This window comes from Mustelus asterias, chromosome 12, assembly GCF_964213995.1.
Source record: "Mustelus asterias chromosome 12, sMusAst1.hap1.1, whole genome shotgun sequence".
Lineage (NCBI taxonomy): Eukaryota > Metazoa > Chordata > Chondrichthyes > Carcharhiniformes > Triakidae > Mustelus > Mustelus asterias.
In genome coordinates, this window is record NC_135812.1 from 24516234 (window position 1) to 24528619 (window position 12386).

A 12386-nucleotide genomic window follows, 5' to 3' on the forward strand; every position below is an offset into this window, starting at 1 on the left:
ACTTTTGAATGGTCCGTCCTATCACATATTAAGCTGATCTTTCTTCTCATCCTAGCTATGACTGTAAAACTATATTCTGCACCGTCTCCCTTCCTTCTCCCCTATGTACTCTATCAATGGTATGTTTTGTTTGTATAGTGCAAGAAACAATACTTTTCACTGTATCCCAGTACATGTGACAATAATAAATCAATTTAATTCAATAGCTAGATTGGCAGAGTTGTGGGCGTGAGGGCCATTGTAGGTTAGTGAGCACAGATGGTTGAGTGAGACTTGGAGCAAGCTAGGATATAGGTAATTGTGTTTCAGATGGGCTGAAGTTTGCAAAGGGTGAACAGTGGAAGTCTGGCCAAGGGAACATTGTATCCCAGCCAGGAGATAGGAAGAAAAATATATATATTATATATGTCTCTATCAACCTGGCTACTTAATAAAAATATATTTTCTGTTTTTCTAAATGGACAATTTCTGGGCTGATAATATGGCTCCAGCTAATACCTTGCTGGCTTAGGGGCATTTCTGAGCAGGTTGAAAGTGAACAGAGGCTAACGCCTCAAACATCCTGGAATATAACAGTCTTTGCTATAGGCAAAGGCAGCTGTTTGTGACTCCAATGTGGTGCTAATGAACCAGCATTACCTGCTCCAGAGCATAACAGGTTTTAACAAGAGGCCTCATTAGTTGAATAACACAACCCTAAACCACCCGGTTCCGTGATCTGTCTGAATTATTTTAATTCAGTAAGGAGTCTAACAACACTAGGTTAAAGTCCAACAGGTTTATTTGGTAGCAAACGCCACTAGCTTTCGGAGCGCTGCTCCTTTGTCAGGTGAGTGGGAGTTCTGTTCACAAACAGGGCATATAAAGACACAAACTCAATTTACAAAATAATGAATAATGATTGGAATGCGAGTCTTTACAGTTAATCAAGTCTTCAAGGTACAGACAATGTGAGTGGAGAGAGCATTAGCACAGGTTAAAGAGATGTGTATTTTCTCCAGACAGGACATCCAGTGAGACTTTGCAAGTCCAGGCAAGTTGTGGGAGTTACAGATAATGTGACATGAACCCAAGATCCCGGTTGAGGCCATCCTCATGTGTGCGGAACCTGGCAATCAGTCTCTGCTCAGCGACTCTGCGCTGTCGTGTGTAGTGAAGGCCGCCTTGGAGAACGCTTACCCGAATACCAGAGGCCGAATGCCCGTGTCCGCTGAAGTGCTCCCCAACAGGAAGAGAACAGTCTTGCCTGGTGATTGTCGAGCGGTGTTCATTCATCCGTTGTCGTCGCGTCTGCATAGTTTCCCCAATGTACCATGCCTCGGGACATCCTTTCCTGCAACGTATCAGGTAGACAATGTTGGCCGAGTTGCAAGAGTACGTACCGTGTACCTGGTGGATGGTGTTCTCATGTGAGATGATGGCATCTGTGTCGATGATCCGGCATGTCTTGCAGCGGTTGCTGTGGCAGGGTTGTGTGGTGTCGTGGTCACTGTTCTCCTGAAGGCTGGGTAGTTTGCTGCGGACAATGGTCTGTTTGAGGTTGTGCAGTTGTTTGAAGGCAAGAAGTGGGGGTGTGGGAATGGCCTTGGCGAGATGTTCGTCTTCATCAATTACATGTTGAAGGCTCCGGAGGAGATGTCGTAGCTTCTCCGCTCCGGGGAAGTACTGGACGACAAAGGGTACTCTGTCCACCGTGTCCCGTGTTTGTCTTCTGAGGAGGTCAGTGCGGTTTTTCGCTGTGGCGCGTCGGAACTGTCGATCGATGAGTCGAGCGCCATATCCTGTTCTTATGAGGGCATCTTTCAGCGTCTGGAGGTGTCTGTTGCGATCCTCCTCATGCGAGCAGATCCTGTGTATACGGAGGGTTTGTCCATAGGGGATGGCTTCTTTAACGTGTTTAGGGTGGAAGCTGGAGAAGTGGAGCATCGTGAGGTTATCCGTGGGCTTGCGGTACAGTGAGGTGCTGAGGTGATCGTCCTTAATGGAGATGCGTGTGTCCAAGAAGGCCATCCCCACACCCCCACTTCTTGCCTTCAAACAACCGCACAACCTCAAACAGACCATTGTCCACAGCAAACTACCCAGCCTTCAGGAGAACAGTGACCATGACACCACACAACCCTGCCACAGCAACCGCTGCAAGACGTGCCGGATCATCGACACGGATGCCATCATCTCACGTGAGAACACCATCCACCAGGTACACGGTACGTACTCTTGCAACTCGGCCAACATTGTCTACCTGATACGTTGCAGGAAAGGATGTCCCGAGGCATGGTACATTGGGGAAACCATGCAGACGCGACGACAACGGATGAATGAACACCGCTCGACAATCACCAGGCAAGACTGTTCTTTTCCTGTTGGGGAGCACTTCAGCGGTCATGGGCATTCGGCCTCTGATATTCGGGTAAGCATTCTCCAAGGCGGCCTTCACAACACACGACTGCACAGAGTCGCTGAGCAGAGACTGATAGCCAGGTTCCGCACACATGAGGATGGCCTCAACCGGGATCTTGGGTTCATGTCACACTATCTGTAACTCCCACAACTTACCTGGAATTGCAAAGTCTCACTAACAGTCCTGGCTGGAGACAATACACATCTCTTTAACTTGTGCTTAACCCTCTCTCCACTCACATTGTCTGTACCTTTAAGACTTGATTACCTGTAAAGACTCGCATTCCAACCTTTATTTTGTAAATTGAGTTTGTGTCTTTATATGCCCTGTTTATGTACAGAACTCCCACTCACCTGACGAAGGAGCAGCGCTCCGAAAGCTAGTGGTGTTTGCTACCAAATAAACCTGTTGGACTTTAACCTGGTGTTGTTAGACTCCTTACTGTGTTTACCCCAGTCCAACGCCGGCATCTCCACATCATTCTTTTAATTCAACAGCTCTTAAATTTTATCTTCTGTCACTGTTTGACCTCAGAAGAGAAGCAGGACTCCAGGCAAACAGCTTGTTGCTATCTACCATTTTTCATCCAACAGGTAGCAGCAGAAAAAGCGCATGTCCATGTTTAAATTGCCAATCCCCCATCTACTCTGTGAACTACTGGAACATTGGAACTTCTATGTCTTTGCCTTTAAGACTAATTCATCTCTCCATGTTTTTTCCCATCATGGAAGTCCTCACTTCTGAAAAGACGGATCACATCACAACAGTCAGCCTCCTACCCGCCAAAGGAATACGTTAGTGGACCCGTGTGAAACCCTGACTCTTTTTCTTATCATGATCTTGACTTTCCCTTAACCCTCTTTTGCTCTGAGTACAAAAGGGGCGGACATCGCAAAAACTCCAATCCACATTTTGCTTGTGTTTGTGAAATAAACCAATGCTCTAATTTTACCTTACTTTGCGTTAGCCATGGTATTATTAGTAGAGGATTGGATAACGCCAAACTGAAGGGTTGGGGAAAATATGGTTCCACTTACAAAGGGGAAATCAGAAATCAAATCATCTTTCTGTTTATGGACAGTTAGTGGGAGGAGAAATCAGGGGCTGCTTAAATTAATCCCCCCGGGTTGGAGTGGGGGGGGTTGGCTGCCAGTCTGCGGCCGATGCCTCCTGGCACCATCACTGGTACACTACCAGCCACAGATTACTCTTCCCTGCAGGGGCAAGGGAGCAGGAGAGATGGCTGTGGCTGGTAGTGTACCAGTGATGGTGTATCCCTTTACACTGTGGAACGGCCACTGTGGAATCGGCCGGTTCTGCTTCATCTTCTTAACGAGGAATCGCTTCATCCTGAAGGTTTCGTGGGATGGCATGACCGCACGTCCACTCCGGCAGGAGGCATCGGCCGCAGACTGGCAGCCGACCCCCCCCGACCAGAGGATGAGACATCACACCCCCTCTCCTCTCCGCCCCCCAGGGGATGATACATCACACCCCCTCTCCTCCCCCCCCCTCCCCCCCAGGGGATGATACATCACACCCCCTCTCCTCCCACCCCCCAGGGGATGATCGGTCACACCCCCTCTCTCCCCCCCTCCCCCAACCAGAGGATGAACATCAGAGAGCCGCTCTCCCCACGTTCTGCTTTTTTTTCGCGCCCGGGCGCGCTCTGTCAGATTTTTTTCGAACTGCGCATGTGCAGTTCAGAGCTCCGATCGGTCCGCCAGCGCTAAGCCCCGGCCACGGCGCGGATCGGGCCGGAGCCGGCAAAACGCGTATGGGCGCGCTGGAAAGAGGATTCCAGGCGCGGATCTATTTGACGCCCAGATCCGGCACTTAGACTCAAAATGGTAAAATTCCCCCCTTTGTTTGATAATGGGTTTATCAGCACTGATGAACAAGGAGAACAAACTCAAAAAGAGAAAGGATATTATGACAATCAATTTAGCAGCAATAAATGACATATTTTGAATTACTGGATTTTCCAGCAGTCTAGAGTGAACTAGAAACAGTTAAATGGAATTGGTGGTGCCACCTCCACTATCCAAATGGTTGACTCCAACTCCTAGTTATTATGTTGTTCAGATTATCAAATAATAATCCACGCACCCTCTCCCACGCCATCAGCAATTTTAGCCAAGCAATTTCTGTGCTAATATGAGTGAGTGAATATTTATTGGCATTTGTATGACTCTCCTCTCAAGTATTTGATCACAGGCATTATCTTAGATTGATTATTGTCTGTACAAAATGTCACACAAAAGGGGCTGTCATTTAAGCATGTCAAGTATTCATCTAGTGCTGATACATTCAGAATGATTTCGAGAAATTTGGTTTTCACCTTCATACTTTGAAACTCATTAACTCAGAATTATTCACACAGAGTCGCTTTTTTCGAAACAGGAAATGCAATTTTAATAAAATTTACAAAAAACTGCAAAAAATGTTTGAATTGCAAATCATATTGCATTTGTTTCAAAGTGCTTTATTTCTTTTTCTAGAAGCCTAATTAGATTTACTAGATTTAGTTGCTCAACTGGCTACATAATTTTGAGCACGCAACTCTAATTTGGATAGTAATTTTGTAAGCAAGTTTATAAAGATTGTTCTTTGTGCCTATTTGCTTTTTTTAATCTTGTAGACGGTTAGAGTAATCCTTTATAATGTCAAAAATGTTTCAGATTATTAATCATCCTGTATGTACTGTCTCACACTGCATTTGTTCCAAACAATGCCTTCCTTAATTAAAAGTTGTTATGACAGTCAGTCCATGTTCTGTTTCAACCACTGCTGGTGACAGAGTGTGAAATGGAAAGGTAATGCTTGTTGAACAGTACAAAGAGAGTGACACTTACATTTCTACATCCACCAAGGTGTGAGAATCCAAACCGACAGACACCACCAAAATTGCCATTGTAAGTATTTACGTCAATATTTCCATGGTGGATGAATCCATTAGTGCATGCAAAACAGGCACAGAATCAGTGCAGGAGTTCCACCACATCTCAATCTGAGCTTCATGCCCAAGCTAAATGGTTTCAGAGCGAATTTAGATGCCATCAGCAAACATTAATGTATACATGTGGTATCGACCAGGGCCATACACTACATTCAAACAGAACCAGAAGACACTAAGGGCAGAATTTTCCTGCCGTTTGTCCCGTTGCAGTGAATTTTGCTAGGCGCCAAATTTTCCGACCTCATTGCAGCGGGACCGTGGCCTGAACAGCTGGTAAGATTGCAGACTAGGAGCGGAATTATCTAGCCATTCATGCTGGCGGGATTCTCTGGACCCGCTGCAGTGAACAGAGATTTGGCTGAGTGCCAAATTCTCCGACCTCGCTGCAGCAGGAGCAGGGTGTGAATGGCTGGTAAATTCCGGCTTAGATGTGTACAGCAGGTCTGTTAGCATCTGATGGAAAGGAAAGGCAGATTAATATTTTGGTGGCTACTTCCTGCTAAACAATGTGTTCCTTCAATGGGTCAAAATCCTGCAACTCCCTCCCTAACAGCGCTGTGTGTATGCCTACACCACTCGGACAGCAGGGGAAGTGTGAGCTCACGCACTTTGGCAGGAGGAATCAAAAGGCAGATTATTATCTAAATGGAGAGAAACTGCAGGTGAGTGACGTACAGAGGGATCATGGCGTTCTAGTGCATCAATCACCAAGAGCGAGCAGGTAGGTCCAACAAGTAATCAAGAAGGCCAAATGGCATTATGGCTTTTATTGCAAAGGGGTTGGAGTTTAAAAATAGGAAGGTTTTGTTGCAATTGTACAGGGTGTTGGTGAAGCCTCACCTAGAATACTGCATACAGTTTTGATGCCCTTACCTAAAAAGGATATATAACATTGGAGGCATTCCAAAGGAGATTCACCAGGCTAATTCCTATTGTCCCATCAATAGAGACTTGGAGTTCAGAGGAGTGAAGGGTAACCTTATTCAAATATATAAGATCCTGAGGGGGCTTGATAGATTAGAAGGTGAGATGTTTTCATGAATAGGAGACTCTTAAACAAGAGAACGTGGCTACAAACCAAAGGACCGGTCATTTAAAACTGAGGTGCATGGAAATTTCTTCTCACAGAGGGTGGTTAACCTCTGAAATTCTCTACCCCAAAGGGTGGTGAAGGCTGTATCATTAGAAGTATTCAAAGTGGAGGTGGATAAATATTTGATTGAGGAATAGAGGGAATGGCACAGAAAAGGAGTTGAGGCCGGCTTAGATCAGCCATGATTGTATTGAATGATGGGGCAGGCTTGAAGAGTCTGGTGGCCCATTCCTGCTTCTATTTCTTATGGTTTTGTGCTCAGAGAGATAAATCACCATCATCATCGAGGACAAATAGAAACAGATAAAAAATATTGGCCTATCCAGCAATGCCCACATCCCACAAATGAATTTAAAAAGTACCGTGGATCATGTGGCGTAAATTAAAACCAACAGCTTAGCTTCCAGTGCATGGCGGCAATGCAAAAAAAAATCAATAAATTCATCATCTAACTCTCAGGTCTTGACCTTTCTGCTCCTCCACCTACAGTTCCAATGCTTAAAATAATCCCCTCTCCCTCCTTTCACTCTTCTACTGGCATTGCAACACACTTCATTCCACCTCCTTTTTCTCAGACTCATCCAGTCTGCATCTCCTACTCTTAACATTATTACTCTATTTCTCCACATCTCATATCTTACACTCAACATTCAAACTATTATAGAAGGACAGGCAATGTTTTCCTACAAGAAAGATGAGAATATATTGGTAACATCCTTGTGAAGTATTTAGAGAATGCAGTAACAATATTAAGAGTAGGAAGAGTGGCTTGTGCTACCAAATAAACCTGTTGGACTTTAACCTGGTGTTGTGAGACTTCTTACTGTGTTTACCCCAGTCCAACGCTGGCATCTCCACATCAAGAGTAGGAAGTGCAGACTGTGTGAGTATGTAAAAAAGGAGATGGAACGAAGTGTGTTGAAGAGCTTTGCACCATACAACAGGTTGGCTCAGGGGTGGCATGGTAGCACAATGGTTAGCACTGCTGCCTCACAGCGCCAGGGACCCGGGTTCAATTCTGGCCTTGGGTCACTGACAGTGTGGAGTTTGCATGTTCTCCCCATGTCTGAGTGGGTTTCCTCTGGGTGCTTCGGTCTCCTCCCACATTCCAAAGATGTGCGGATTCGATTGGCCATTCTACGTTGCTCCTTAGTGTCAGCTGGATCAGCAGGATAAATACGTGGGGTTAACAGGATAGGGGCTGGGTGGGATTGTTGTTGGTGCAGGTTCAATGTGCCAAATGGTCTCTTTTTGCACTGTAGGGATTCTATGATTCCATAAGTCGAGAGGAGGCAAATGGTTTATGGTTGTTACCATGATGATTGCAGAAGTGTCAAGCGAGCCACAAGTGTCAGATGGGCACTGGTGCACAATGCAACGTAATGGCTTTCACATATCTGAGTGAGGAGTGTCACGGACCTGACTGATGTTATTTGCGAAGGTGTCCCAATTTTGAACACCGGTTCATGGTGGTGTGTAATTTTATTTACAAAAATCGTATGAGGAGTCATATGCAAGACCCAGCGAATGCATCTCAGGCACCCCCATTGTTCCTAACCGCAATGTTTACAAAGACTCAAAGCCTGATTGACAGCTATGGTTTCTTCAAAGGGAATAAGTGGCCTACAAAAGAGAAAGTGAAACCACTTGCATTCAAGCATGAAGGGAAGGGTAAATAAATACAGCTGACTGGAGGCTGAGTAAATACCCATTGAGCTGTCAATCAAAGCCTATTTCAAGGCACTGCCCTATGAAATTGAAAGAGATCAAAGGTTTTCAGTTGAATAGAGAGGGTTTTAAGGTTTCGGCTTTATAGGAGACTTTACAGGAGTGGGGTCTGAGGGGGAGGGGTCCTGTATGGGAGCCTAAGGGAGGAGGAAGGCTGATGGAGTACCGAGAGAGGAAGGGGCTGAGTAGAGTCTGAGGGTAGCTGAGCCTGGGTTTGAGGGGGGTGCTGAGTGGGACGCAGAGGGGGGGAGGAAAGCTGAATGGGGGGCCTGAGAGGGAGGGGCTAAGGGGAAGGGTGAGGTAACACTCAAGCCTTCATGCTGTGGGAGGAGTGACCTGTGATTTGAATGGTGGGGAGGGATATTGCTCTGTGCTGAAGGATTGGTGATGCTCCCATGAGCAACCATATTTTTGGGGAAGGGGGCCTGTCTCCAGGCACGGATATCGAGGCACCCTTTTGATCTCTGGATTGTGGGTCTGACTAGTGGGTTTCTTGGGATAGACTCATTTACATCTCTCAGATGAATGAATCCCACCGTCAATGGGAAACATTCTGGCTTCCCTGCAATGACACTTAGTCCCAATTCGAGTGAATTGCTGCCTCTATCTTTATCAAGAAAATTAAACAAAGGAAGTGATAAGAAACTACAAATCATGAAAAGAAACCTAGGGGTCCAAAAACTAAACCCTTTAAAACAGGCTTTATGGCCTAAATGCAATATAATGCAAATCACACCAAAATAAGTGGAATATCAGTCGTGAAATTTAAAGGAAATCTGATTTTGTGTCTTCTGATCTCATAGAATCCCCACAGTGCAGAAAGAGGCCATTCGGCTCATCGAGTCTGCACCGACCACAATCCCACCAGGCCCTATCCCCATAACCCCATGTATTTACCCTAGCTAGCCCCTGACACTAAGGGGCAATTTAGCATGGCCAATCCACCTTAACCCACACATCTCTGGACTGTGGAGGAAACCGGAGCACCCGGAGGAAACCCACGCAGACACGGAAGAAATGTGCAAACTCCACACAGACAGTGGCCCAAGGCTGGAATTGAACCCGGGTCCCTGGCACTGTGAGGCAGCGGTGCTAACCACTGTACCACCATCTTTCCCAACTGCGAGTATTATGATTAGGAACAGTACAATCAGTCTCAAATTGGAGAGTTGTTTATGTGACGACAGAAGTGAAGAATCATCAGTCACTGGAATTGAAGCTCCGATTCCAGAAGGTCGGATTCACTGAAGCAGTTATCAAGACCTGTTATCAAATAAATCCCAAATAAATATTTTAGAATCTCAGGGAATGTCATAGAAGTTTTATTTGAACAAATCAAAGTAAACAAACCAGTTGCTGTTTTCTCCATGGATGGGATTAATTTTGTTACAACCAACATTGATTTTGATTTATGTACGGCAGGAGAATGTCTTAAACTACAACACTTGTTGGAATACATTGGGAATAACCGACGTACAGCTAACCATTAAGCAGCTCCAGATCGCTACAGCCTGGGGGTGTTTCTCACTATAATCATGGGCACTGTGTGGTTTATCGCTTCAATATCTCCTCTCTGGCATCAATGATTAATAACCACTATCAATGGCAGAGATATTAATTTGTAATAATGGTTTTCCACATAATTTCAACTGCGTTTTTGCCTGGAGTTTTCTTTTTGGCTCCAAGAAGAAAATGCTTCCAGATTCTTGCAAAGAGGCAATGCCTTACACAAGGCAATTAAAATGGCATAACAGAGGGAATTAAATCTCGCTATGTTTTGCCTTTAATCTGTAGTCTTGTATCCGAAAGTTAATTTACTAGAAGAGAAACATAACAACTCAAGTGGGTCCATCGCACGGGTTTGCTCGCAATGCTGAGATGAATCTTCTGCTAATTATAACATCTGTCGGTTTAATTACCTCAGGAATAATCATCAGAATCTCTACTCTTCCCTGCTGGCAAAGCTACAGGCTCCAGCATCGGAGAGGCATGTTAGAGTACATCTCCGCAGCCTGTGTGGTTAATGCTGTGTGTGTGTTGTCTCATGGCTGTCGTTCAAAACAATATGGAAGTGCAGCAATTGGGAGCGGGGAAGCAGGCTGCCTTCAGCTGCAGGGCTTTATTAGCATGTTGTTCAGATTTCGGTTCGCACTAACAGCACATGGCATCCGGTTATCTCCCATTGTCAGCTTCAGAATCCTGCTCAACAATGATATCTCATTTAATATGCAAAAAAATAATAAGGCCGTTTTTGCACTTGCTACTTTCTTTCAGAAACAAAAAACATGTGAAGCGTTTAGCAGCGTTCTATTTGTGGCCTAACCATGATGTGCGAAGGATTAATGAAACACAGTCAACTTGGGCAGAATTTTCTTGTCCTGCCCGCCACAGGAATCGTAACGGGCGGAGGGCGGACCATGCAAAGATCTGTTGACCCCTTGGGGCAAGTGGAAAATCCCATCCCGCATGTAGCTGTTTGCAAATATGATTTCCACTCCATCTGACGAAGGAGCAGCGCTCCGAAAGCTTATGGTATTTGCTACCAAATAAACCTGTTGGACTTTAACCTGGTGTTGTGAGACTTCTTACTGTGCAAATATGTAGGCCAGGATCTTTAGGATGGCGTGCTTTCCCTCCACCACCCCTCCACCCTATCCAAAGAGTCGACGGGGAACACATCCCCACCGACACTGCCTGACCCATGGTGATTTCACGCTCCAACGACCATTAATTGGTGGTAGGTCCCTCAATGCCAGCGGTACTCTAGACCCTGCAGCGCCAGAAGCTGCAGTGGCCAGGACTGGGACTGCATGCTGTCCCCTGAGACTTAAGTTCTGGGATTCCAGGAAGAGTTAAGAGTTGGGGTTCTTAGGATAGGGAAGGTAGACGAGGCCTGAGTTGGTGGACACTTGGGGGGGGGTTGGGGTATCGGGGGAGAGGCCAAGAGCGTGGGGGAGGGGAGGGAACTCCTGTGGTTACTGGACATAACTGGGAAGGGGGGGTTGGAGTGGGGGACAAATTTAAAAAGGCGGTCGTCAGGGAGGTGTCCCTGCCCCCATTTCCACACGAGGCCTGAACCCCATTATTTCTGGGCTTCCCCCACACCCCAGAACTCCTCCTGCTGGGCCTAGAAATTGAGCCCGATTGGGAAACAGATGATAAATGGTCAATAATTGGCCAATTAATGGCCTCAATTGGGACAAGACAGGACAGGCCATCTGAGGCCTCACCCACCCCAGTGTAAAATTGCGAAGAGGTCGGAGCAGGCAGGAACCAAGCAGGAAGCCCATCTAAGGAACTTTACGCTCCCCCCCACCTCCAAACCCGCCAGCGGAGGAGCATAAAATTCAGGCCATAGGGACGATATTACGTAAATTATTCCACTCTGTTTGAAAGTATTGGCATTTCACTCGTGGGAAAGCTGGAATTTTTTGCCCCCTTTCTTGTGGGGAAAGGCAAACGTTAACCTTCATAAAAGAAGTATCGGTTTTGAAAATTCACCAAGCAATGATTAACTTAAAGATGTGATTGTATTAAAGGCCGATTTAGCAATGATATGTTCATAGCTTCTGTGAATCTCACGGGACTAGAAAAAGGCAAGTTTTACTCATATGTTTTAAAATCAGGTTGCAAAAACTACAGACCAGTGAGTTGATCATAGAGTCCCTACAGTACTGAAGGAGGCCATTCAGCCCATCGAGTCTGTACCGACCATAATCCCACCCAGGCCCTATTCCCGTAACCCCACACATTTATCCTGTGAATCCCCCTGACATTAGGGTCAATTTAGCATGGCCAATCCACCTAATCCACACATCTTTGGACTGAGAGAGGAAACCGGAGCACCCAAAGGAAACCCACACAGACACGAGGAGAACGTGCAGACTCCGCACAGACAGTGATGCGAGGCCCGAATTGAACTCGGGTCCCTGGCGCTGTGAGGCAGCAGTGCTAACCACTGTGCCACCGTGCCATCTTCATGCTCATTGTGGGTAAAGTTATGGAATTTGAAAGTCATGGAATATTTAGAAAGAAGTAAAATCATCAAAGGTAGTCAATGTGGTTTCATAAAGGGGAGGTTTTTCCAATCTATCTGATTGGTTTTTTTTCATGCAAGGGGGAAAGATTCAGTGGAGATGTGTGAGGGAAGTTTTTTTACACAGAAGGTGGTGGTAGCCTGGAGTGCACTGCCAAGTGAGGTGGTT